We start from the raw sequence: 27,304 nt of genomic DNA on the forward strand, positions 1-27,304 counted from the left end.
TCATGAAGGCAATTGTCTTCATGAAAGGGGAGAATAGGAGAAGATGTGTCTTTGAAAGTTGTGGAGGAAAAGCTGTTAAATGCAGATGCTGATGTACTGGAGGGTAAATCCCAGGGAAATCTATCCATGTGAAGGAGTATGGGTTTCAGAGTGGAAGGAAGGGCATGAAATGGATGAAATACAATCCAGGGCTTTTAACAATGATAGTGGAGCAATGGGATTAACGCCCACTGGTCCAAACAGCTTTTCCATATTTTAATTGTATCTGTCTCTCCTACTTTCACTGGCTGTTCATTCTGTATAGCCACCACTCTCTGTATGAAAAATATGCTCCTCAAATCCACTTTAACCTTTCCCTTCTCACATTAAATCTATGGCTTCTGGTTTTCAACTTCCCTGCCTTCGCAAAAAAAACAGTAACCATCCACAGGGACGTGGATAAGAAAGATCTAGAGGGATGTGGGCTGAATGCGGGCAAATCGGATTAGCTCAGGAAGAGTTGGGTTGAACAGTTTCTGTGCTGTATAACTATAGCTCTTTCACTCCAAGATTGTGCACAACTATACTAAACAATATGGCATATTTTTGAATAAAATCTCATAATAGAATAGAAATACAGCATAGAAACAAGTCATTCAGCCCAATTAACCCACAGTGTGCACCTTTCTGTATTAATCCCACCATCCAGCTCATGGCCTATCACCTTCATCTGCACAAGGAACAGGACTCAAGTTATTCAATGCCCATGTCCTCTGGGGGCGTGGCTTATTCTGATTGTCGAAAGTTGCTCCTGTTGTGATTGGTTAGTTTAGAAACTGCAGCTGTTTTACCCATTGGTTAGCCACCTGGTGTCCAGTTTCAAATATCCCGGGTGTAAAATAGCATGTGGAAGAGGCTTCATTTCTCTTCCTTTGTTTAAGACAAATGGTGCACGTAACCATTGGGAAGCTATGCACCGCACATGCTTTTAACTAAAAACGTTTGTTGAATTTCCAGCTTTGTAGTAATTTGGGGAACAGGAATGTTTGGTCAAATTTTTACTGCTTGTAATAAATGATTAACACACTTATTGACAGTCAGTGTCCTCACTCACCAGCCCCATGGACCATTCAACGTTTCAGACCATAAAGTTTGGAGTGTTATAACCATTGGGAAGATTTCATTTCAGTTTGAACTTCATTGGAGCTTAAGTTCTTGAGGTTGCTAAATGTGGTTAATCATGTGATAATATAACCCTTTTGGCATCAATGTAAGATACAGGAAATAACATTTCAAAGGAATTCAATTCATGGCTTAATGTTCGTCTGAAAAAATTATGGCCAATATCTGATTTCTGTTTTTCTCTTCTGCCATAAAAGAACAAATCAAGTAGGCTTAAGAAAATTAGCAGTTAAAAGTTCCAAAAAGAAGCCAAACTCCCCATGATTTTCTTGGTCACAGTTTCCTTCACTGCCTCTGATTCTGTTCTTGAATTCCAGGCCAAAGCATGCTGCGTTCTCACCTGTTCTCAGCTTCAGAAAGCATTCACTGTGTGGAGTATTTGGTATGAAGATGATTCACGTTTTTAGGCAAATGAGTCTGAACAGCATTCAATGACTCAAACAGTCCGCCTACAGCAGACTGTTAGAATTTACTAAAAAAAGAAAAGGGGCAAAGCTGCTAATCCGATGACTGTCTTAGAAAGCATGCCTGATGTACAGAGATCCTGAGATATTTGATGTGTTTGATCATGAATGCTGTTATATATTTAATGAAATTTTATCAGGCAAGTGGATGGCCCTTTTCCTTACTGCTTGAAGTTTTCTTCCTGTTTCTCATAAACTCCTCTGATACAGACATGATCCCCTTAAAGACATTCTGAAATCTTATAAATGTACAGAATGAGTCTGAGCACTGATCCTTCATCTTTCCTTTCTGAGACCTGAGCTGAGACAATCTTCTCCTTTGCAATCCCATGTACAATTGATCAAGAATGTTGGAAATTTCGGGCAGTGTAGCCAACTACTGCACCACTGGCCCAATCAGAGTTTTTCCTCTTTTATGCCTACTGGGGGCTCCTTCACCATGAGGGAGTGGACCTGATTTTTCAGTCATTTTAGATCTTTGCACACCAGTTTCTATAGTTTACTGGCACTACTTCATGCTTGGATGTTAGGAAATGGTAGTAAGTGTTCAGATTTCCCCTGTCATCCTCTCCACTTGAACACGGAGCTTTACTGGTAACTGATTATTTCTCCAGAATTGCATGTGTCCACTACACGGACAACAATCCATTATTATTCCGACAACCATGATTTGAAATTTCAGTCTATTTAATAAAGCTCATGTAACAGCAGGCCTTCAGTCAATTATTAACCAAATACCATATACCATTTGAAAGTTAACAGGTGAAACAAAATTTTATCACTTTTGTTTAATGACATGCCAATAATATATACTTTCTTGTAATTAGACTTCAAACAGCCTTTTTCTAAGAGTCCAGGAACTTAGCAGGGGACCTGCAGTGCTGCCTTAGGATTTTGTGTGTGTTGCTCTGGATTTCCAGCATTTCTTGTGTTTGGAATAAAAACAGATATCTTCATTGGACAGAGCTGTTTAATGTTGCTCTAGAGATTTGCCTAATCTTTCATCATCTTTTTTTTTAAACTTCAAAATCTAGATTTTTATTTTTGACATTGAATACAAAATTACAAATCATGTCTGCTCAGCTGAACTTTTGTATAAAAGGTGCTTCATAAATCAATATTATTCAAAGGGTCAGTCTTAGCTTAGTTGGAGCTGCCTCTAAATTAGTAAGTAACCACTTTATTAAAGAGCCAAGTATGAAAATCTGAAGAACAACTGCCAAAGAAGAGGCTGGAGAGCAAAGTGTTGGCGGATGGAGGTCGGGTGTCGTGACTTTGCATGCCAAAGTATACACTGCACTTGGAATCATGGGAGAGAGAAGGAGAGCCAGTTCTACCACCACAGACACAGCAGAGAAAGCATCAAGATGGCTCTGGATAAAGGGGGCAGATCTGTGGGTTGCTGCCAGGGCACAGGTCGACGTCTGATCAACCTCGGTTGGGTCGCCTGGGCGAGGATGTATGATGTTGAAAGACCTGAAACACCTGATGACCCCGGGTAACATCACTGATGATGTGCTCTAGCTTAGCATCATGCTGATGTTTCTGTAAGAAGAGGAAGAAGAAAAATATATCTTGTACACCTGCTCATTAATGCAAGTACTTAAATAGCCAATCATGTGGCAGCAAATCAATGCATAAAAGTATGCAGACATGGTCAAGAGGTTCAGTTGTTGTTCAGACCAAACATCAGAATGGGGGGGAAATGTGATCCCAGTGACCTTAACCATGGAATGATTGGTGCTGCTGGACAGGATGATTTGAGTTTCTCAGAAACTAATGAACTCCTGGCACTTTCATGCTCAACAGTCTCTAGAGTTTACAGAGGATAGTGAAAAAAACAAAAATCATCCAGTGAGTGGCAGTTCTGTTGGTGAAAATGCCTTGAGAGTGGTCAGAGGAGAATGGCCAGACTAGATCAAGCTGGCAGGAAGGTGACAGTAACTCAGATAACCAGGTTTACAGCAGAGTATCTCTGAACGCACAACACAATGAACTTGGAAGTAGATGGGCTTCAGCGGAAGACCATGATGAAACAGGAATACACTTAGTTGTCACTTTATTAGATTCTTTCTGCACCTACTAAAGTGGCCACTGAGTGTGTGTAACTGAGGCTAAAGCCTTACTATTACACCGTTAGAACTGTTATCATTTGAATCAAGTGTTACCAACCCTTGGAAACAGATCCTGTGCGATTCCACTGGCATCCAACCCAAAATGACTTTATTCATGGGTACTTCACAAAATAGTCTCAAATCAATCATACACCTAAAGGTAATGGTTTCAGCTGATAATTTTAGAATGTATTTAAAAAGTAAGCTTGCACAATTCTTGAAGAAGTAAATAAAATATGAAGATTTCTTAGTAGCCCAGAGCTTGTCAGTTAATTCTAGTAGTTCTGCCTCAAGCTCAGCTACTGACTTCTGACTTGTGAGCAAACTTGGAGGTTTCAAGTTTCTTGGGTAAACTCTGGGGATGTTTACTGGCTGCACTTTACCATGAGGCCCAGCAGCAGCGCTCCAGCCTGGAGCAGCTTCAGATTTGTTGCAATTCCCCAGCCGTGCACTGAGGTTCCTGACTGGGCACAAAGCTTATAGATACATAGACAACATTTTGTATTCTTGAACATGAATATGAATGATGTAAATCAATAATCCTCAGTGCAAACACTGGCACAGCTTTAACAGTTTTTGACTTGTATTTACCTAGGAGTTACAGTGTTCTGATCCTAAATCTGTGTAACATAACACCAACACATGGTGGACCTAACACCACCACTAAGGAAGCTATAAAAAACTTCAGGGCTTTGTAGGTTTTCAAAGCTATCATGGGTATAGTGCATGCCTTGAAAGTCACAGACATTGAAGAATATTTAACATCTATAACAGATTGATGATTAAAAATTAAAATATAAAACATTAAATCACTTTAAGCAATTAAAGAGTAAAGCAGATTAAAAATTTTCCCACTGTTGTCATTGAACCAGGTTGGATAACGTGTTGGCATGTGTGCTGAAGCAGGTGGAGGGGGGATGCTTCAGGGTGGGGTTTATGAGTGGTGCTCTTTTAATACCGTAATGAAAAGCTGCAGTAACAAGACAAAGTTATCCCAGTGTTTGCCCCACCCCCTTGTTGCCCACATCTTTTAGTTATGCATCAACACTTTTCTCTAGAACCTTATAAACCATGCGCAACTATTTTATCAAGTTGGACCAGAAGATCCAAGAAAACTTTAAATCTGCAAGCCATTTATTATCAGTCAATGAAGCAAGTGACTTCTGTCAACTCCTCTCTTTAGTGTCAAGGTTTATTGATTTATGGTGTTTAATTTGAAATCCAAGAATACAAGAATTCTGCTTGTACATTTGCAGGTACTGCAACGTACTATGAATCTCAGCGTACTATGAGGGATGGTGTAGAGTTTTCAATATTACACTACTGTATTTTACTGTACCATGGCTGTTCTGAATATTTTGAAATCGATAGCCCTTGTCATTTTAGCTAAACCCCTTACGGCAGCTACCTTACAGCACATGACCTGAATATGAAATCATTAATGAGGGAGCTGAGTGAAGGCGTGTTCGTGGCAAACAGTGATGTATTTGTACAGATGGAAGAGTGGTGATGTCGTAGATACCATTTGTGAAGATGGGGTACAGTGAAATCCATTTCAAAGTTTTTGAAATACTGCCACATTTGTTCCCTGAACTGCTCTGGCAGCCTCGCCAGTGTTAACGTATCACCTGGGTGTTGTAAAAAGTCCTTGTGCCAGCACTGACTCATGGGTTTCCATTCCCCAGGGTTCATTATTTGCTTTCTTTCTCCTTGACTGCTCGTAGATTTAAAAAAATCCTGTTGGTGATCATGTTTAGCGTAAAGGAAGTACAAAGTACAATTTCTATTTGAAGATGGTGGAATATGACATCAGAGCAGCTGTAAGGCAATAAAGTCAATAGATTAATACTGGATTGGGTGGGTAGTGTTATGAGGAAAGATTGAACAAACGAGACTCATATCCACTAGTGTTCAGAAATGTGAGTAGGTGACTGATAGAATCATGTAAGATCCTGGGAGATCTTGACAGGATAGATGTGAGCAATGCAATTTGGTCAATAGCAAATTCTCCTTCTCCTTTCCTCCTGTTTTTTCCACCTTCTCCCCTCACCTGATCTAAACTATCCCTTGCCAGTCTGTATTCTTTCTCCTCCCCCCAACCTCTTATTCTGGTTTCAGCCCCTTTCTTTTCCAGGCCCGATGAAGAGTCTCAGCCTGAAATGTTGACTGCTTTTTTCCCCTTGCAGAGCTGCTACCTGACTTGCTGAGTTCCTCCATGATTTTGTGAGTATTGCTCAAGATATCGAGCATCTGCAGAATCTCTTGTGTTTATTTTATATCATCCGGAACAATCTGAGTTTTCAGTTTTTGTGAACTCCATCCTGTAGGTATATATGTATTGTAAAAATGCCATAAGATTTAAAATAATTCATTTATTTATTGTTATGCATACTGCAGACAATATAGACCAAAATTCCTGGATTCAATCCCCAGACTGTGCCAAGTTCAACTGGAACCATAAACAAAGTCACAAAAATACATGAATGCTGCTATTGGATAGATTTGGCAATTGTGGACCAATTTGTCTAACAATAACTATGAGAAAGTTCTCAGATCAAAAATACAAGGGAAAACAATTGTACTTTTAGAGACGCATGTAGAGTCAAAAGAGTTAAGTTAAAGGTCTGTTGGATTTTATTGCACTGGTGGTCTTCTTCTACATAGATGAGCTTGCTTTCATACTTCATATTTCTCATGACATACAGTAAGAGTCTATACAGCCAATCGAGTCTATATTTGGTTACTGAGCAATTCCAACAGTCCCATTCCCCTATTTATTTCCTTGTAGGCCATTCTTTTTCACGTATCTCCAAAATACATACACCAATCTTTGGACAATGTCTACTATCAAATTTAAAATTAATGAGTGGCCAATAGGTTCCAAATTTCATTGCTATTTTGACTCTACCCTCCTGACAAGTAAGCTTCCTAAACAGTTTCTCATTATCTAATCCTATCTATTCATAATTTCTTGGAACTGAAATCATCCCTTTAATCTGTTAAACTTCTGAATAACATTTCAGAATATATGCCATTGGGGCTACACTTGTTCATCATTTTCTACTTCTGAGGTAAACACTGTCCTCAAACACACCTGGAAGATCGTTACCATTTTTGATCGGAATCAGAATCAGGTTCAAAATCACTGGCATATGTTGTCTTTGTGGCAGCAGCACAATGCAATGCGTAATAATAAAACATGAATTACAGCAAGTATATATATAAGGTAAATAAGTATTGCAAAAATAGAAATTAGAAAGTAGTGAGATAATAGAAATTAAAATGTAATGAAGCATAATTCCATAACCTTGGGCTTGACTCTTGGAATTAACCCCAACTTCTACCTCCTCACACTATCACCTATCTACTTTGAAGATTTCTTGGGCCCTGGGAGAAGAAATGCCCTTCTTGTGCTTCTACCTCATCAGTGAAAGCCTCAAGAGTCATATTACCAAATCAGGATGTCTATCCTTGGCCATGATCAGCCGTGGATATGATCACGCTCCCAAATCCTCTGCCAATGCAGGCACATATGACACTTTCTTTAAAAGATTCAGATATGCTTTCCATCAGCACAGACACATTTCAGTAGTGCTGGCTTTGCATTGCCATGCACAAAGATAATGCACAGTGGAGTTAGAAGTGACTGGTTGTTGAAATCATATCAAGGAACTCACATTGGGAATTTTGTATATATATTCATGCTAGATCAATTGGGCTCAGAAACAAACATCACACACCAAGCACTGTATATTCCATTGCTGTACAGTCCAGCTCCTAATATTCACAGCACTGTGGTAGATCTTTCATAACATTCATAAATTCAATCCAATTACTGTGGCTTTGAGATTGGAATAGGAATTAATATGTTCAAGTGCAGTACATCTTGTAGCAGGTATATACAGTACCTCTTGTATTTTCTATTTAACAACTAATTAGTCTACATTTTATTACCGTAGCTATTGATCCAATCAATAAAAGTAATGCAAAATCTTGGGCTCCAGAATAATTCAGCCAATGAACTGCTATTACTAAGAATTGTGATTATTGAAATCTTATGGTTGAATAATCTTTCCTGCAGTGCACATAATCTATTAGAAAAACTGTATTTGTTTTGCTCCTGTCAGCAGGCATGTGAGACTTCAGGAAAGTGAATGTTCTCTAGATGTGAGGAAGGCTGTGACATATTTGGTCAATGACTGTCCAGAGTGAGCTATGACAGCTTATCCTTAAAGGGGAAGGCAAGGCATCTCGTGACAGGTGGAAGAAATTTGGCTTCCCAAGCATGCCAAAATATTTATGCTGAAGTGTCTGAGGCTTGGACTCTGTTTTATAATCAGGCATTCTGCCTGCCACTTGCAGTCTTTAGTCAGAGCTCTATGGGCTACATTTGCATGGCCCTCTTTAGCAGTAAGTTGTACAATGTGGAAATTGGAAATGAAATTATCCTAAGAAGAAGGGTGCAGACCAGTCCCAGTAGCCAACAACCTGTCTCTTTATGTGAACAAAACAAAAGAGATGGTTGTTGACTTCAGGAGGGCATGGAGCGACCACTCCCTGCTGAACATCGACGGCTCCTCGGTAGAGATCGTAAAGTGCACCAAATTTCTTGGTGTTCACCTGATCAAGAATCTCACCTGGTCCCTCAACACCAGCTCCATAGCAAAGAAAGCCCAGCAGCGTCTGTACTTTTTGCGAAGGCTGAGGAAAGTCCATCTCCCACACCCCATCCTCATCACATACTACAGGGGTTGTATTGAGAGCATCCTGAGCAGCTGCATCACTGCCTGGTTCAGAAAATGCACCATCTCGGATCGCAAGACCCTGCAGCAGATAGTGAGATCAGCTGAGAAGATCATCAGGGTCTCTCTTCACACTATCACGGACATTTAAACTACACGCTGCATCCGCAAGGAAACAGCATTATGAAGGACCCCACGCACCCCTCATACAATCTCTTCTCCCTCCTGCCGTCTGGGAAAAGGCTCCGAAGCATTCGGGCTGTCACGACCAGACTATATAACAGTTTCTTCCCCCAAGCTATCAGACTCCTCAATACCCGAAGCCTGGACTGACACCTTGCCCTACTGTCCTGTTTATTATTTATTGTAATGCCTGCATTGTTTTTGTGCACTTTATGCAGTCCTGTGTAGGTCTGTAGTCTAGTGTAGCTTTCTCTGTGTTGTTTTTTGTACTGTGTCATGTAACACCATTGTCCTGAAAAACGTTGTCTCATTTTTACTATGTACTGTATCAGCAGTTATGGTCGAAATGACAATAAATTTGACTTGACTTGAAAAAAAAACTGTAAGTAGTTCAGCATCTGTGTTTCCACAGTGGTTGCTTTTGGGAAAGAACAAGTTTCCAAGATTTAGTAGACAATTTGTGCTCTCTCGAATCCCAGGTAGCATCAAGTTATCAGGGTTTAAAATATGGAAAGCCAAATTTCTATTCAAAATGATAGAAAAACAACTAGTAGCCATGAGGGCAAAATGGGGGGATTGTGTATCTTCAGAATCACAGGCTTCTTATTTTTCTATCACTGCCTTCTCAGTTGCAGCATTTTGGTACCTGGAAGGAGAGAGCCCTTCCAAGAAGGAGAGAACTATGTAAGCATAGTTCTCATGGTTGGAAAGTGATGAGAGTAGAAAGTGAAAGTTGCATAATTAAGTTATCTGTAGCCTGTGAGACAGAAAGAGAATGAGGGAGATGTAAGTGGGATGTGAGGAGATTTAGATAACAGGCACAATGCCATGCTCTGTGCTCTCAGCCCAACCACTGGCTGTTGATCGTGGAGTTGCTTGCCAAAAGCGGCAGCACCTGTCCCCTCCTTCAGGAGTGTAATGTGATATAATTGCATCTGACACTGCTGGGTTGCTGCTACTAATTGTGACTTAGTTGATCAAAAGAGAAAAATATGTACTAGTGAAGATGTTTGATGATGTGCCAGTCAGCCTTGAATAGCCAATTGTCTGTATAGTCTCTGAAATGTAATTGAGAAGCTGACAGTATTACAAGAATGTAATTGATGTTAAAAAATGATAGAGATTGTTGGAAGGTGAGTGATGAGACTGATATGTTAAATAGTATCTGACACCGGTAGTGCTGATGGGGGGGATAAAAGATTTGAAGATGTATTCACAGTCATCATTCGCATGATCATTGAAATTCTTGAGATGCTGCATCCAGTTCCTCAGGTGCAGACCATCACATCACACTGCTAGAACAACTTTCCATACAGTGTGTAACATGTAAAAAAGCCAGACGAGCTCAATAGGTCAGACAGCATCTGCGGAGGGAAATGGATATTTAGGGTAGAGACCGGGACCGGGACAGATGAAGTTTCTCGACCTGAAGCATCCTGTATCTATCTCCCTCAAAGATGCTGCCTGAGTATTGAGTTCCTCAAGCAGCTAAATATGAATGGCTTGAATCATGGTTATTAAAGATTAGCTTTATTTATCACATGTACATTGAAACATACAGTGAAATGCATCATTTGCATCAAAACAAATCAGCGAGGATTGTGCTGGGGCAGCTCACAAGTGTCACCACACTTCTTGTGCCAACATAGCACATCCATACTTTACTAACCCTAATCCTAACTGTATGTCTTAGGAATGTGGGTGGAAAGCAGAACACCCAGAGGAAATCTACACGGCTACTGAGAGAACATACAAGCCCGTTAGGTCAGCATTGGGAATCGAACCCCAGTCGGTGATCACTGGGGCTGTAAAGCAATTCTACTGACCATTATGCTACTGTGTTGCTCTAGAGATCGTGCAATAAAAAACTAGTAAATAATTATATTACTTCATTGCAGATCCATTCTTGTAATTAATTATGCATAGCCAATACCTTTGCTGCACCAGTACCATGACATGGCCTGATTTTCCCACAGTAGCAATATAGGGAATCAATTAACATCCTCTCGTTCATTTTACTGCCATCTCCAGGAACACAAAGAAAGCAGAAAACATCTTAATGACTTTTAGAAGAGGCATGTTATAAGCACCAGTCTAATACAAGGTTTTTACTAAGGCAAAGAAGCTTCAGCATGACAGCAAATGTACTGATTTAATGATAGCATACAACTGTTCATATTAAGCTGCGTCACAACAAACGTTTGTATGGAGAATGCATTTAAAGATTCTGCAGCAGATGTTTGGAATATGTCTTTGGGGATGAGTCATGCTGTACCTCATTTCACAGGCCAGCTATCATTCACCTCAGGAGCGACATGATATTAAAGCTACATTCTGTATTTACTATTCCAGTTGATGGTGCCTCATAAAATCTGAAGAATAAATGGTTCATAGAGAGGGGAATCCCAATAAAAAGAAAGAGGCTTCATCCTACAATAAAACATCTACAGGAGGCTCTCAGTATGCTCTCAATATTTTTTGTACTTCAAAAACAGATATGGTCTGTGCCGTTCATTCTCCTTTTAATACAGATTTAACATTGCAGATATATTTTTAATAAGTTTTATCTTTGTTTCCTGAGAGTATTGTTGCCTATAAATTGGATCATGAAGCTCTGTTCAGCGTTATGCAGTCCAAAATCAATTCTAACCGGAATAAATCACATCAGTGGACGTAACCTGCTGCCATTACACTAATCACAAAATTAGACTGGGCATTTTCACTTGCAGCTCATGTTCATCACATTACGATTAGAGAGGGATTAATGTACATGGGTCGTCAGTACACTCAGTGGACTGAAGGGCCTGTTCCCCTGCTGTACGACTCTCGGTTCCGTCATATGACTATTGCCCAAGATCAAACATGCCCACATGAAGTCATAGAGAAGTACAACACAGAAACAGGTCCTTAAGCCAATCTAGTCCATGCTGTAACCATTTAAACTGCCTAATCCCATCTACTTTCACCAGTACCATAGTCCCCTGTACCACTACTATCTACATACCCATCCAATATTCTCTTAAAATATTGAAATCAAGCTCACATGCACCACTTGTGTTAACAACTCATTCCACACTCACGATCCTCTGAGTGAAGAAGTTTCCCTTCAGGTTCCTCTTGAACTTTCCACCTTTCATCTTAACCCATGACCCCAGTTGTAGGCTCACCAAACCTCAGTGGAAAAAGCCTGCTTGCATTTACCATATCTATACCCCTCATAATTTTGTATCCCTCTATCAAGTCTCTTCTCCATCTTCTAGATTCTGAGGAACACAGTCCTAACCTATTCAATCTTTCCTTATAACTCAGGTCCTCCAGACCCAGGAACATCCTTGTAAATTTTCCTTGCACTCTTTCAACCTCATTTACACCGTTCCTGTAGGTAGGTGACCAAAACCGCACACAATACTCCAAGTAGGCTTCACCAATGTCTTATACAACTTCAACATAACATCCTGTCTCCTGTGCTCACTACAAGGCCAATGTGCCTAAAGCTTTCTTTATGACCCTATCTACCTGTGATGCCACTTACAATGAATTATGGACCTGCCAAGTCTTTATGTATATTTAAGGCAGATGTTGATAGATTCTTGATTGGTCAGGGCATGAAGGGATATGGGAAGAAGGCCGAAGGTTGGCGCTGAGAGGAAAATTGGATCAGCCCTGAGGACATGGCAGAGCAGACTCAATGGGCCAAATGGCCTAGTTCTGCTCCTATATCTTATGGTTATGTGGAATTCCCTTTGTTCCACCACACTCTTCATTGCCCTGCATGGCATCAATGCATGTTGCAAACTTTTGTAACACAAAATTGAGCTTAAAGTTCCAGGAAATAGCTTTAGTTACAGAAGTGCAAGGAGGTCAAAGTGCTGCATTCATTGTATATAGGCCCATGAGAGAACTGTTCTACTAATACCAGGAGATTTCAAAAAGGAACCGAGAGCAGACTTCAATAATATCTCTAGTGTCATCCAAGCATGCTCAAATTGTTAGGAAGGGTGTGTCCTGGAATCTAACTGTGGAATAATCCATTTATTGAGCGATTTAGCGGTAATGGTGATGAGTGCTCAATATTACTGAGGCTTCAGACTTGGGATCAGGTGTAATTCAGGGAGATTCCTGGTCCGTGGTCTAGAAAGCACCGAACTGCCCATGTGCAAATACCTGGTTCCCAGAAGTTCAAGACCAAACCTTCCCAATGAGTCATGCATTCATTCACAAGTTTCTGTTTTCCAAGGCCTTATTGGAGATCAAGGTAACTTGCAATTTGCTGGCCTCTGGAGTATCCCAATCTCCCCCTGTATACATTTTTGTGTTTTCTGCTCAATGCAGACAGAGAGAAGCCATCCAAGCTCTATATTTGGGAAGACTATATGTATATGTTTTGAAAGCAGTGAGATTCATTTGGCACCCACTGCACTGGGATTTGCCAGTTTTGCTGGCTTCCCAGAGTTCAGCTAACCCTCATCGGTACTCGTTATTCAATATCAGTAATCTTCTTACCATTCAAGGGCAAATTACCTTCTTGTTCTTGTGTAGGTTTTTGTTTAAACAAATTCCACCGTGTTTTGTTGTTCTATGGCTGCCTGCAAGAGGACAAATCTCAAGCTTGTATTCTGTATAAATACGTTGATCTTTGAACTTTATGAGTAGAAAGGATTTTCACTCCCCAAATGGGCAAGTCATTGTGGGGATCATGAGCAGCACTTTCTGAAAGTCAGTACCATATTTACAATTCCCATGACTCCTTCACACTGAGGGAATCCAGGCCTCCTGATGTTTTCAGCAGACTGTATTGCCTGGTGGGATTTCTGTCTTGTGGCTATTGATATTGTTGGGACACATACGGTTCCAGCTGAGTTCAATGTTCAAAGTGAATTTATGACACTGGACAACAAATATTTTCAAAAGTGTTACTCAGTCAGAATTTTTTTTGTTTATGATAGACCACTTGAAGCTGAATACAAATATAATTTCAGACTACTTGTATCATGTAGGAATTTGGAATAACAAGATATTAACTTTCATTGAATATAATGTGTTTAATTGCATAATGGTAGTGTTGCTTTGCAATAGTTTAACAAAGCTAAAAGTGGTTTATTGATGATTTTCATTAGTACTGTGTCTGAGACTTCTCGCTTAAGTGTCTAATAATAATCAGCCAGCACTGATGGACTCCAGTTGCCATGATACTGTTTCTCCATGACCGCAATGTCCCAGTGAAACCTTTCACTATGTTAGTCACTGACAGTGCCAAGATTTGTAGGGATGAAGTCTAAATGAAAATACCTAAAATTAATCTTTAATGACATGCTGCACTTCATGGTTTTGAATGCTTGAAACATGTTGTTAACCAACTGCACATTGTTGGAGTTCCAAGAAAATTTTCAACAACATCCTTTGTTGTGGAATGAGCTTCCTGTAGAAGTAGTAGAGGCCAGTTCAGTTGTGTCATTTAAGGTAAAATTGGATAGGTATATGGACAGGAAAGGAGTGGAGGGTTATGGGCTGAGTGCGGGTATGTGGGACTAGGTGAGATTAAGAGTTTGGCTCGGACTAGTAGGGCCGAGATGGGCTGTTTCCATGCTGTGATTGTTATATGGTTATATGGTTATCCTTGAATGTCTTCCATGAGATCTTCTCCAGTCCCAGTAGAAGCTATTTGAATTGCTTGTTGTTGATGACCTGTTTGATTTGTGGACAACAAGAATGCCTTCCTTAATCTTGGCGTCAGTTATTCTGACTTGAATTATGAATTGAAATAACAAATATGGGTTATTTCAAAAGATGATGTGTGATAGAGAAATTCCATGGCAATTTTCATCACCAGCAGCCCAAAATCCATAAGATACACCTAAAAATATTCAGGATGCAAAATCTTTGTTGTCCAGTATTATCAAAGTACAAACGGTACATATATGTTGCCATATAAAACTCTGATATTCATTTTCTTGTGGGCATTCACAGTAAGTACAAAGAAACACAATAGAATCAATGAAAAGCCACATACAATAAGACAGGCAAACAACAAGAGTGCAAAAGACAACAAACTGTGCAAATACATAAAGAAAAAATACTAAATAAATACATAAGCAATAAATATCAAGAAAACATGAGATGAAGAGTCCTTGAAAGTGAAGTTGAGTAAAGTTATCCCCACCAGTTCAAGAGGGCTGAGGGGTAATAACTGCTTTTGAACCTGGTGGTGAGGGTCCTGTACCTCTTTCCTGATGGCAGCAGTGAGAAGAGAGCATGGTTAGATTGTGGGGGTCCTTGATGATGGAAGCTGATTTCATACACCAGCACTCCATATAGATGTGCTCAGTGGAGAGGAGGGCTTCACCTGTGATGGATTGGGCTGTATCCATTACACTTCGTAGGCTTTTCCATTCAAGGGCACTAGTGTTTCTATACCAGGTTATGATGAAACCAGTCAGTATACTCTCCACCACACATCTAAAGTTCAAAGTAAATTTATAATTACATTTCATACTGTATATGTCATCATATACAACCCTGAGATTCATTTTCAATATTCAATAAATCTAAAATAGAATAATAACCATTGTAAAATTAATGAAAGACTGCACCAACTGGGTGTACAATCAGTGTGCAAAAGACAACAAAGTGCAAATACAAAAAAGAACATAATACTAATAAATAAATAAACAATAAATGTTAAACATGAGACGAAGATTCCTTGAAAGTGAGTCCATGGGCTGTAGGAACATTTTAATAATTAAGTAAAATTAAAAGTGAAATTAAGTAAAGTTATCACTTTTGGTTCAAGAGTCTGATGGCTGAGGGGTAATAATTATTCCTGAACCTGGTGGTGTGAGTCCTGAGGTTCTATAGAAGTTTGTCAAAGTTTTAGATGACATGCTGAATCATCGCAAACTTTTAAGAAAGTAGAGGTACTGCCAAGCTTTCTTTGTAATGCACCCAGGACAAAGCTTTGAAATGATAACAGGACAGAATGTAAAGCTGCCCTATGAAGCCTGGCTCATGAACCTTCATTTTCCTCCACCTGTAGTCAATAATCACCTCTTCTGTTTTGCTGACATTGAGTGAGTGGTTGTTGTTATGGCACCATTCAGAGAGATTTTCAGTCTCCCTCCTATATGCTGATTCGTCATTATCTTTGAGATGGTGATGTAATAGCTACTGGACCGCAAAGAACAATAATATTGGCTCCTGAAAATAAGAATTTCACCATCTCATCATAAACACAAGAGCTTCTGCAGATGCCAGAAATCTTGAGCAATACATACAAAATGCTGGAGGAATGCAGCAAGTTAGTTATCATCTATGGAGGGAATAGGCCAAGACCCTTCATCAGGACTGGAAAGGACGGGGGAGAAACCGAAATAAGAAGGCGAAGAAGGTGAAGGAGTATCAGGTGGTAGGCAATAGGTAAAATGAGATGAGGGGGTAAGTTTGTAGGTGAGGAAGTGGGATGAAATAAGAAGCTGGGCAGTGATGGGTGGAAGACAAAACAGCTGAATCAGAAGGAATCTGATAGGAGAGGACAGTGGACCATGGGTGAAAGAGAAGGAGGAAGGGCACCAGAGGGAGGTAATGGGTAGGTGAAGAGAACAGAAGGGTTCAGATGGGAGTCAGAAGGGGAAGGACGGCAATATTAGAGAAATCCACGTTCATTCCATCAGGTTGGATGCTAATCAGATGGAATATAACGTGGTCCTCTTCCAACCTGAGTGTGGTCTCATCATGACAGTGGAGGAAGCCATGAACCGACATGTCCAAATGGAAAATGGGAAATCAAATTGAAACCTCTAGCCACCAGGAAATTCCACCCTTTGTGGCAGCAGGTGTGGAAGTGTTCAGAAATTGGTCTACTTGATGTCTCAGTGGTGTAGATGAGGCCAAACATCCACTGCATTGGTGTAGGGAGCAACGGATGCAGCAGATGACTCCAACATTCTCACAGATGAAGTGGAAGGACTATTTGGGGCCCTGAATGGTGGCAAGGGAGAAAGCATAGGAGCAGGGGTAGCACATGTGCCACTTTCAGGGATAAGTGCCAGGAGGGAGATCAGTAGGGAGGGAGAAGTGGACAAGAGAGTCACATAAAGAGTGATCATTGTGGAACGAGGAGAGGAGGTTGGAGGGAAAGATTTTATTACTGAATCGGAATCAAAATCAGGTTTAATATCACTGGCATATGTTGTGAAATTTGTGGCAGGATCCCGTTGAAGATGGTGGAAGTTACAGAGAATGACGGCCTGGACATGTGGGGTGGTAGGTCAGGACAAGGGGAACCCTATCTCTGATGTGGCAGTGAGTAGATGTGTGTGAGGGCAGGATCGTTGGTAGTGGAATAGAAACTCCATTCTTAGAAGGAAGAGGACATCTCAGATGTTCTGGAATGAAAAACCTCATCCTGAGAACAGATGTGGCAAAGAGAGAAGGGAACTGAGAAAAGCAAATAGCATTTTCCATCCGCTATCTCATCAGTCTGAGGCATGCTGTATGATAAAGGTGTAGAGGTTATTTATAGCAGGGGCTCTCAACCTGGGGTCTACAGATAGGGGTCCATGGCAACTAAAAGGTTGGGAATCCCTGCTTTATAGTGTTCTGTGTGCAGCATTGCCCGGCCAACAGGAGACATCAGCCAGTGTCCAAGGAAAATCAGCAGGCCAAGCAGAGAACCAGCAGGATGAAGAAAACTTCTGGGGAATTTGCCTGTTCAACATCTGTAACTTCACCTATTAGGTGAGGAAAGGCGGGTAGTAATACCTATTGTATATGGTCTTATAAAAGGATACTTCTCATTACATCCCTCAGAATCATCAAATTACCCCATAAAGCCAATAACCTTCTCCACACCAGTTGTTACCAGCATCATGATACCAATAAACAGTCCATGGAGTCTAGATGAGGCATCAGGTTCATGCTGCTTTACCATTCAACTCTACTGCTTGTAACTCAGAGAGTTACTCATGGCTCCTCTTACTTAAACCATTTGCCACAACATCTCCATTTTCAAGTCAAATTTATTGTTAAATGCATAAGTACAGTGAGGCACAGTAAAATTAAAAACTTTGTTTGCAGCAACGCTATGGGCACACTGATTCCGACAACATAGAACATAAATTAGTGGCGAATAATAAATAAATCAGTGAAAAATCATAAATTAGAATATAAATGATACAAAACAGTGACAACACAGACTGTGCAAAACAAGATATTATTGCAAAAACACAATTAGAGAAAGGTCCATGATAGCACAAGAGATGGCTTGTAGTGTTCCATCACTGAGGTAGGGTTGGGGTTGTGCTGTTGGTTCTGGTGGTTGTAGGAAAGTAGCCATTCCTGAATCTGATGGGAGGGGACTTTAGGGTTTAGTACCTCTTGCTGTATTGTAGCAGTAAGAAGCAGGCATGTCCTAAATGGTGGGGATCCTTGATGATGAAGGCTGCCTTCTTAAGTCAGAGCCTTATGGAGATACTTTTAATGGTGGGGTGGGCTGTGCCTGTTATGGGCTATGCTGTATCCATTACTCCCTGTAGGCTTTTGTGCTCCTGTGTATTGGAACCAATCATGTTCTGATGAGTGGCACCTCATTCAAAGCATGCTGATCCCCACTCCTCTTTTATAACTGTGTCAACATCTCAAACGCTAAAGAGTACAAGTGAATGTTCCAAATCTCCCTATCTCAGCCAACAAATTAATTGGTCATTGATGTAACAGTATGTGTGGAATCTTCCAATGTGTGAATTGTCTGTCATAATAAAATGACTACAATTCCAAAATAATTCACTGAACTTGGAGCCTTCTGAGGATGATAGAGGGAGAAAGTAGAAGGAACAAATTAGATTGCTCCTTTATTCAATTAGGTTATTTAAGAATACATTTGCAACAGCACTTGGGTAATCCTTGATATTAAAAAAATGTTGATTGTTAACACGAGAGAAGGCAAAGATTGAAAATCTTTGTTAGGGCCCTGGGGAATGGTATGGAACAGAATGTTTAGGGTTGCAAGTGAATGCTGAAAGTGGCACCTCAGATAGATGAAGAAGGTGTCTAGAATGCTGGCCTTCATCAGTTAGTGCATTGCGTATATGCGTTGGAAAGTTATGCTGCTGTTTCATAAGAGATCCTTCTGGGAGTATTGCGTAGTTCTGGTCATCCTTCAATAGGAAAGATGTTACTGAAGAAGAAAGTGCAGAAAAGATTTACCAGGAACACAAGAGATTCTTCAGATGCTGGAAATCCAAAGTAACACACACAAAATAATACAGGAACTCAGCAGGTCAGGCAGCATTGATGGAAAGAAATAAAAAGTCAATGCTTCAGGCCGATACATAAGAACATAAGAACATAAGAGATAGGAGCAGGAGTAGGCCAATCGGCCCCTCAAGCCTGCTCTGCCATTCAACAAGATCATGGCTGATCCAATCTTAACTCTAGTTTTCACCGAATCCCACAAGGCAACAGTGCCAACCAACAGGGCACCATGCCGCCCATTTTATTTTATTATTCATCCCGCCCAAACCCATGTGATCACCCGGGGGAAAAAAACCGAGTTGCCAATTGAGGAGAAAAAATCTGGAAAATTCCTCTCCGACCCATCCAGGCTATCAAAAACTAGTCCAGGAGATCACATGGCTGATTTAAACCTAGCCTCATGTCCACTTACCTGCTCGCTCACCGTATCCCCTAATGCCATTTTTATCCAGGAAAATGTCTATCACCGTTTTGAATTTATTGAGTGTAGTAGCTTCCACAGCTGTCTGGGGCAGTAAATTCCACAGCCCCACTACCCTCTGAGTGAAGAAATTTCTCCGCATCTCAGTCCTGGAACGGCATCCCCTTATTTTAAGATTATGCCCCCTAGTCCTAGTTTCACCCATCATTGGGAACATTCTCCCTGCATCCACCCGATCAAGCCCCTTCACAATCTTATATGTTTCAATAAGATCGCCTCTCATTCTTCGGAACTCCAATGAGTAGAGTCCCAAACTACTCAACCTCTCATCATACATCAACCCACCCATCCCCGGAATTAACCTAGTGAACCTTCTCTGCACTGCCTCGAGAGCCAGTATGTCCTTTCTTAAATATGGACACCAGAACTGCACGCAGTACTCCAGGTGTGGTCTCACCAGTACCCGGTACAACTGCAGTAAGACCTCCCTGTTCTTATACTCCATCCCCCTAGCAATAAAAGCCAGCATTTCATTGGCCTTCTTGACCACCTGCTGCACTTGCATACTAACTTTTTGTGTTTCCTGCACCAGGACCCCCAGATCTCTTTGCACAGAAGCACTTTCCAGTTTCTCTCCATTTAGATAATAACTTGCTTTATTATTTTTCCTGCCAAAGTGCAAGACCTCACACTTGTCAGTATTATATTTCATCTGCCAAATGTCTGCCCAATCACTCAGCCTATCTATGTCCCCCTGCAGGGTTTCAATGTCCTCCGCACTCATTACACTCCCTCCCATCTTTGTGTCATCAGCAAACTTCGATACGTTGCACTTAGTCCCTTTCTCCAAATCATTAATATAGATTGTAAAGAGTTGGGGTCCCAACACCGACCCCTGCGGAACACCACTAGTCACCAACTGCCAGTCTGAGAATAAACCATTTATCCCAACTCTCTGTTTTCTGTTAGAAAGCCAATCCTCCACCCATGCCAGAATATTATCCCCAATCCCATGATTTTTTACTTTAAGTAATAATACCCTTCATCAGGACTGGAAAGGTTGATGTCCGGACTTGGGGACCTGAATTACAAGGAAAGGTGTGTAGACTTAATCTTTATTTGCTGGAAGGCAGGAGGTTGAGGGGTGAGCTGATAGAAGCATATATCATGAGGGACATAGATAGGGTGAGAGCACATAATCTTTATCCCATGATGAAGATGCTAAAGATAAGACAGCATAGATTTAAGAGGGGACAGATTTAAAAGGAATGCCAGGAGCAGCTTCTTCACATGAAGGGTAGTGTGTAGTTTCAAATGATCTATAAGAAATAGTGGTGGAGGCAAGCACAAAGGCAACACTTAAAGGTCAACTAGACAAGTTCATGGATGTAAGGTTCAAATGCAAGCAGATAGGACAAGGTTCATTGGCAATACAGTCGGCATGGATGAGTTGGGCCAAAAGGACTCTATGACTATAGGAACTGACTTTACCTTTACACTTCCCAACCAAAGTGGCAAATGACCATTGTTAATATTGAGATTAAATCATTCCACAGATCATTTTCAATTTTAAAAAGTCCAAAAAATAAAAATTATGTTTAGAAATATGCATTTTTGATTTTCTGTGAATGGCATGTTTTAATTTTTAAATATGCTTCTTTTATTTTCTTATTTCACATTTAATATATTATAAAGCTCTTGATGTATTATAAGGAAATCCGTGCACCCAGTATATTATATATGGGGCAATACAGCATGTACCTTATTTAAACCAAATACATCAAAATAAATTGCTATGTGACTCATACTTGCTGCACCTTCCACTCAGGCTCCATCTGCTCGATAAAATGGATCCCTGAGCCAAATTTAAGAAGTACAAGTGAATGTTCCAAATCTCCCCATCTCAGCCAACAAATTAATTGGTCATTGATGTAACAGTATGTGTGGAATCTTTCAATGTGTGAATTGTCTGTCATAATAAAATGACTACAATTCCAAAATAATTCACTGAACTTGGAGCCTTCTGAGGATGATAGAGGGAGAAGGTAGAAGGAACAAGTTAGATTGCTCCTTGCTTCAATTAGGTTATCTAAGAATACATTTACAACAGTACTTGGGTAATCTTTGATTTAAAAACAATGTTGATTGTTAACATGAGATAAACCAAAGATTGGAAATAAGAATGTTATTGATGGTCAGAGTTACAAACCAAAAATACCAGGAATATTCAGCGTGGGCACAGGCATGGATGTCTGGAAATGTGTTTAGCCAGCGAATCTAAATGTTTCAGGACATGACTCATGAGGTAAGATTGGGAATGAATGACCAATGCAGAGGAAAAGCGGAGGATGGGAGACCTGTGATGAGTTTTGAGACGGGAGGCAGTAAACGAAAAAAAAAATACAGTAAAGATGCACGGAGATGAAAGACAATGAGCGAGGAAAAAGAAGCAGAATGTTGGTCTGATGGACACATTAATGGAAGAATGGAATTACTGTTGAAATTACCATAGGAAGATATGGTGAATGTTGAAAATCTCACATAATGATGACAAAGATGAAAACTTATTCCACTGTCTCTTTCAGGCTGTGTCTGGAAGCTTCTGCAAACAACAATGAGTAATCATCCATCTGACAGATACTGGCCAAAAAGCAACAATTACCCTGTACAACCAATATTATGAAACCTATAACCCAGTGCTTAATAAGAAAATGAAGTGTCGTTCTTCATATTTATAGGTATGTATTTATAGAATACAGAAGAGTACAGCACAGGAACAGGCCCTTCATCCCACAAATGTCTGTGTGGAACAAAATGCCAAATTAAGCTTTAACTCTTCTGTCTGTGTACGATCCATACCCCCCAATTCCCTGCATACTCATGTGTCTATCCAACAGCCTCTTAAATGCCGCTATCGTGCCCGCTTCCACAACAACAGCTGGCAACCCATTCGGGCACTTTCACTCTGCATAAAACTATTTGCCCCTTACATCTTCTTTGAACTTTCGTCCTCTCACCATAAATGCATGTGCTCTAGTATCTGATATTGTCTGGACACGCCCCCCCCCCCCCCCCCCCCCGCCGCTGACTGTTCCTGTGGCACCTCCCACAGACCCCTGTAAAAAGGTGATTGGAGGCACTGCTACTTCCTCAGTCTCCAGGATGTTGTGTGGTGGTCGCTTGCTGCTTGTGCTTTCTTCCAGCCAATAAAAGCCTACCTTAACTCACGTCTCCGAGAGTTATTGATGGTGCATCAGATATTTCTAAACTATGAAAAAGATTCTGACTGTCTACCCTATCTATGCCTCTTAAAATTTTATAAACTACTATCAGGTCTCCCCTCAGCCTCCACTACTCGAATAGAGACTCTGTAATAGTACATGGCCTCTAATCCAGGTATCCTGGTAAACCTCTTCTGCACCCTTTCCAAAACCTCCATTCAGTTATAGATTGAGCAGAAATGAATGTGATGCTCCTAGATATGGCTGAACCAGCATTTTATAAAGCTGCAACATAACTTCTTCACTCATGATGTACTCAATAGCTCAACTAATGGAGGCAAGAGATTGAGAACAGAAATGGGATGGCGTATTCAAGCATCAGGTGATAGATATGTTGAAGTCTATTTTATAGAGACTGAATGCTAACTCTCTGATACTTCCGATTCAGGGCTCCATTCCACTTAATCTCTTACTCCAACATTCCCACCAAGCAGTAAGATACTATAGTTACCTATTTCTACCTACTTCTGGTGAGTAATTTATATTATTCTGTCAGTTGGCTCATCTCTGCTGCATTTCTCCAAATAATACAATACTCTACACACTGTTCCTTCTAACGTGGCTATCCATTTCCTCAGTCAAGGTTCTCCCTTTACCCTAGTTGACAGGAACCCTTACTGGTTCGACTTTAATGTAATTCTGCCCTCTTGTATTGCCTCTATCACAAAAGCAGAGTAGGGCATTTCCTGACTTTATCTTCCACCCTGCATAACCTACATTTAACAAGGTATCCTCTACAAATTTGTGATGCCATTGTCCATCTTGTCCATCTTGTGATGCCCCTCCATGTCCACTTCATCCCCTAAACTTCTGCTCACATCCATTATTTTTCCTTCCAGAAGCAGGATAAACTTCTATTTGTGCTCTCGTTCTGTACATGCCTTCTGTCTTCACATTCAGTAAATCAATGAGTTTTGATACATCCAGCATGATGGCACCACCAGACCCCCCTCCCTGCCCTACAATTACAGCATTCCAACATTCCAAAGGCACCTGTTCCTCTGTTGATAAGCAATAGAAGCAGGAATAGTTCATTTAACTCTCATCTCAGGTCTAACATTCAGTAAGATCATGATTTGATATTTACCTTAATAACAGTTTCCTGTATTTGCTCCTGTTTACCTTAAGATCCAAAAATCCATTGATTTCTGCCATGAAAATACATTCAATCTCTTTCATCAAGGCACACCTCTTTACACATTGTATCTTCCCATGCAAATGAGAAGAATTACAGTTTCTCTCTTCATTGTTCACCAAGTGTCCTATATACTACTACCAAGAGAAGCAAAGTCTTTCTTGTATTTCCTTCAGTTTAGTATGAATATTTATAATCTGGTCCTGTTTGTACTGTGGGTACCAAGAACAGATGAGGTAATTTCTTTAAGGAAAACCTGCATTCATTTTGCAAGGATGACCCCAAACGTCCAGTTGCTTCCCAGTGTAATTCTCCATTCCATTCCCATTCAGATTTCCCTGACTTCAAACTTCCAAATAGTTCAGGGAGTTTAAAATGGTGGAGATGGAGTTCAACCCAAAAAAGTGTGAAGTGGTTCATTTTGGTAGGTCAAATATGATGACAGAATATAGTATTAATGGTAAGACTCCTGGCAATGTGGAGGATCAGAGGGATCTTGGGGTCTGAGTCCATAGGACACTCAAAGCAGCTGTGCAAGTTGACTCTGTGGTTAAGAAGGCATATAGTGTATTGGCCTTCATCAATCATGGAATTGAATTTAGGAGCTGAGAGGTAATGTTGCAGCTATATCGAACCCTGGTCAGACCCCACTTGGAGTACTGTGCTCAGTTCTGGTCACCTCACTACAGGAAGGATGTGGAAACCATAGAAAGGGTGCAGAGAAGATTTACAAGGATGTTGCCTGGATTGGGGAGCATGCCTTATGAGAATAGGTTGCGTGAACTCGGCCTTTTCTCCTTGGAGCGAAGGAGGATGAGACGTGACCTGATAGAGGTGTACAAGATGATGAGAGGAATTGATCATGTGGATAGTCAGAGGCTTTTTCCCAGGGTTGAAATGGTTGCCACAAGAGGACACAGGTTTAAAGTGGGGAGTAGGTACAGAGGAGATGTCAGGGGTAAGTTTTTTAACTCAGAGAGAGGTGAGTGCATGGAATGGGCTGCTGGCAACGGTGGTGGAGGTAGATACGATACAGTCTTTTAAGAGGCTTTTAGATAGGTACATGGAGCTTAGAAAAATAGAGGGCTATGGGTAAGCCTAGTAATTTCTAAGGTAGGGACGTGTTTGACACAACTTTGTGGGCCAAAGGGCCTGTATTGTGCTGTAGGTTTTCTATGTTTCTATGTCTATGTTTCTATCAGCTCTTTATCTTCTGACCAAGTGCATTGCAGCCTTCCAACTCAACAAATTTCAACAATTTTTGGTAGCAATTTTATTTCAGCTTCCCACAGTCATAATACATACCTTCAGTGTTTTCAGATAGTAAATTGTTTTTCCTATTAATATTCCAAACATCAGATTTGTTTCTTACTTGTGCCCATATATGCTGTTTCATCTTCTTTAGACATGTAATCTCTCCAGTGTTCATGTAATCTCTCGTGTTCTCCCATCACCAATATTCTTTTCATTCTCTCCTCCTGTTCACCCCATCCCTGCATCTTTAAAAAAAAACTGAATAGATAACCTTTCTTTTGATGATTGATTCAACAGAGTTGAAATATTAACTCTGTTATTCTCTCCACAGACACTACCTCATATCCTCTGTATCGCCAGCATTTTCTGTTGTACTTCAGGCTTCCTGCATCTGCAGTATTTTGCTTTTGTACAATAGTCAAATGAAAACATTCAGTTTTGCAAGTGACATGTTTTAATTAGGATACAGTTTTTTTGAAATCATCATGATCTGGTTATTTGGTTCTCAAAATAATTGTAACAATTACACTTGCTGGTTTATCTTTTGTATTCTCCTCAAATTGAAATAAAAATCCTTTTCCGTGGTTCTTAGTCTCAGAAGTTTGTAAGACTCCTTGTTTCAAGTAGGATTATATTCACTAAGTTTGGCATCATGTAAGCAGTGCTCTTTAATCCACCTCAATACTGATGCTGGTATTTTCAGCCTTTCTGCTATCCTGCACTAAGGAGCCATTTTGCCTGATTTTCTAACTAATGAAGTATGCAGACTTACAGATTTCATTTAACAATACCATTTTACAGTGTTACAATAATGCTTTAGGAATTATACATTTTGCACATATAAAACATGTAAAACATGACAGAAAACACATTAATGATATTTAAAAGCTTCGTAATTTTTCTGATTCTGTGCATAAATATACAGTATATATTCACCCCTCTGATTATTATAATTCAGTTTCCAATTCAATCTCCATGCAGAAATTTATTGCAATTTTCACCTTATGGAGGCCCTGTGGTAACTTAATAATTGAAATATATTGTAAAAAAAAAACAGAACAAAGCTAGACAGAGACAATATTCCTCTCCTAGATGGCTAGAAAAATGCTTAGAGCATTGATCCTTAAAACCAGGCAAAACTTGGGGATATTAACTTGGAAAGGGTCCCTATTGAAAGTGCTAGAATTGAGATGGCTGTCACATAGGGATATATGTTCAATAATACAATTGGTCTTTTGGTTTTCTTGCCTTCTAATCTCTTTTTAATTCAATACTGTTGCAATATATTTGTATATGTTAATCTACAGAATAACTTCTCAATATACTCTTTTGTTTTACAAATACAAATTCTTGTTTGGAACAATTGCCATGTGAGAGGATTGGAACAGATCATAATTTCAGTGGAAGCATTCATCAGTAAATTGACCCACCACCTGCTGAGACAGCAGACGTCCTCAGTTAAGTTCCTTTAGTCAATTGCTCAACCAACCCAGGCATTAAAAGAGCACCGATCTAGGGAGATGAGGATTGGGTGGTTCTTGATTGCAAAATAACTCCAGATTAAAAATAAGAAACTGTTGGAATGATTTGTAGGGAGAGGGAAGTAACCCACTTATGACTAAATACTCAAGTGCTCAATTTAATATAAAAATAATTGATACCTTTCTGATTTGAAATGATATTTCCTTGAAAACATATTATTCTTTCCCCTGCAGTCTCCTAAAGGAAAGAAAGTGATTTTTAAATGGCTGGTCCAATCAGGGCACAACATACTGTGTATTGTGATAAATATTTGTTGTATGTTTTCAAATTCCAATATCCATATTTAAAAGTGGCTTCTTCCTTAACCACTCAGCCCTGCCATCTGCTCACTCTTATATGGCAGAAGCAGAAATGCTGGTGCTAACAAGGCAGCAAGTAATGCAAATTTCCAGCTCATCCAGTTTTAAGTGGCAGATTAAGGTAATAAAAAAATTGTTTTTCATCAGCTGAAAGTTAAATTAAATCTGTTTCTGGCGACTAACAATGGGTTGCTCATTTTCAAAAATAAATACTTTTCATCTTTTAGGATAGATGTACAAGAGTTATTAAAATAAGAAATTTGTTCATAGAAACTTACATTTAAATTAAGGCTCCATTGTCTTCACTACAGATTTTGCAGTAATGCTTCTTTAACATGGACGATGTGAACACATTTCACCAGGGATGCATTATTATAGCAATACAACGCACTTTCCCCTTAAGTGATAAATGTGTCTGCTTAATTAAAGTAACACACACAATGAGCATGCTAGCACCTGT

The sequence above is a fragment of the Hemitrygon akajei genome, chromosome 6 (assembly GCF_048418815.1).
Source record: "Hemitrygon akajei chromosome 6, sHemAka1.3, whole genome shotgun sequence".
NCBI lineage: Eukaryota > Metazoa > Chordata > Chondrichthyes > Myliobatiformes > Dasyatidae > Hemitrygon > Hemitrygon akajei.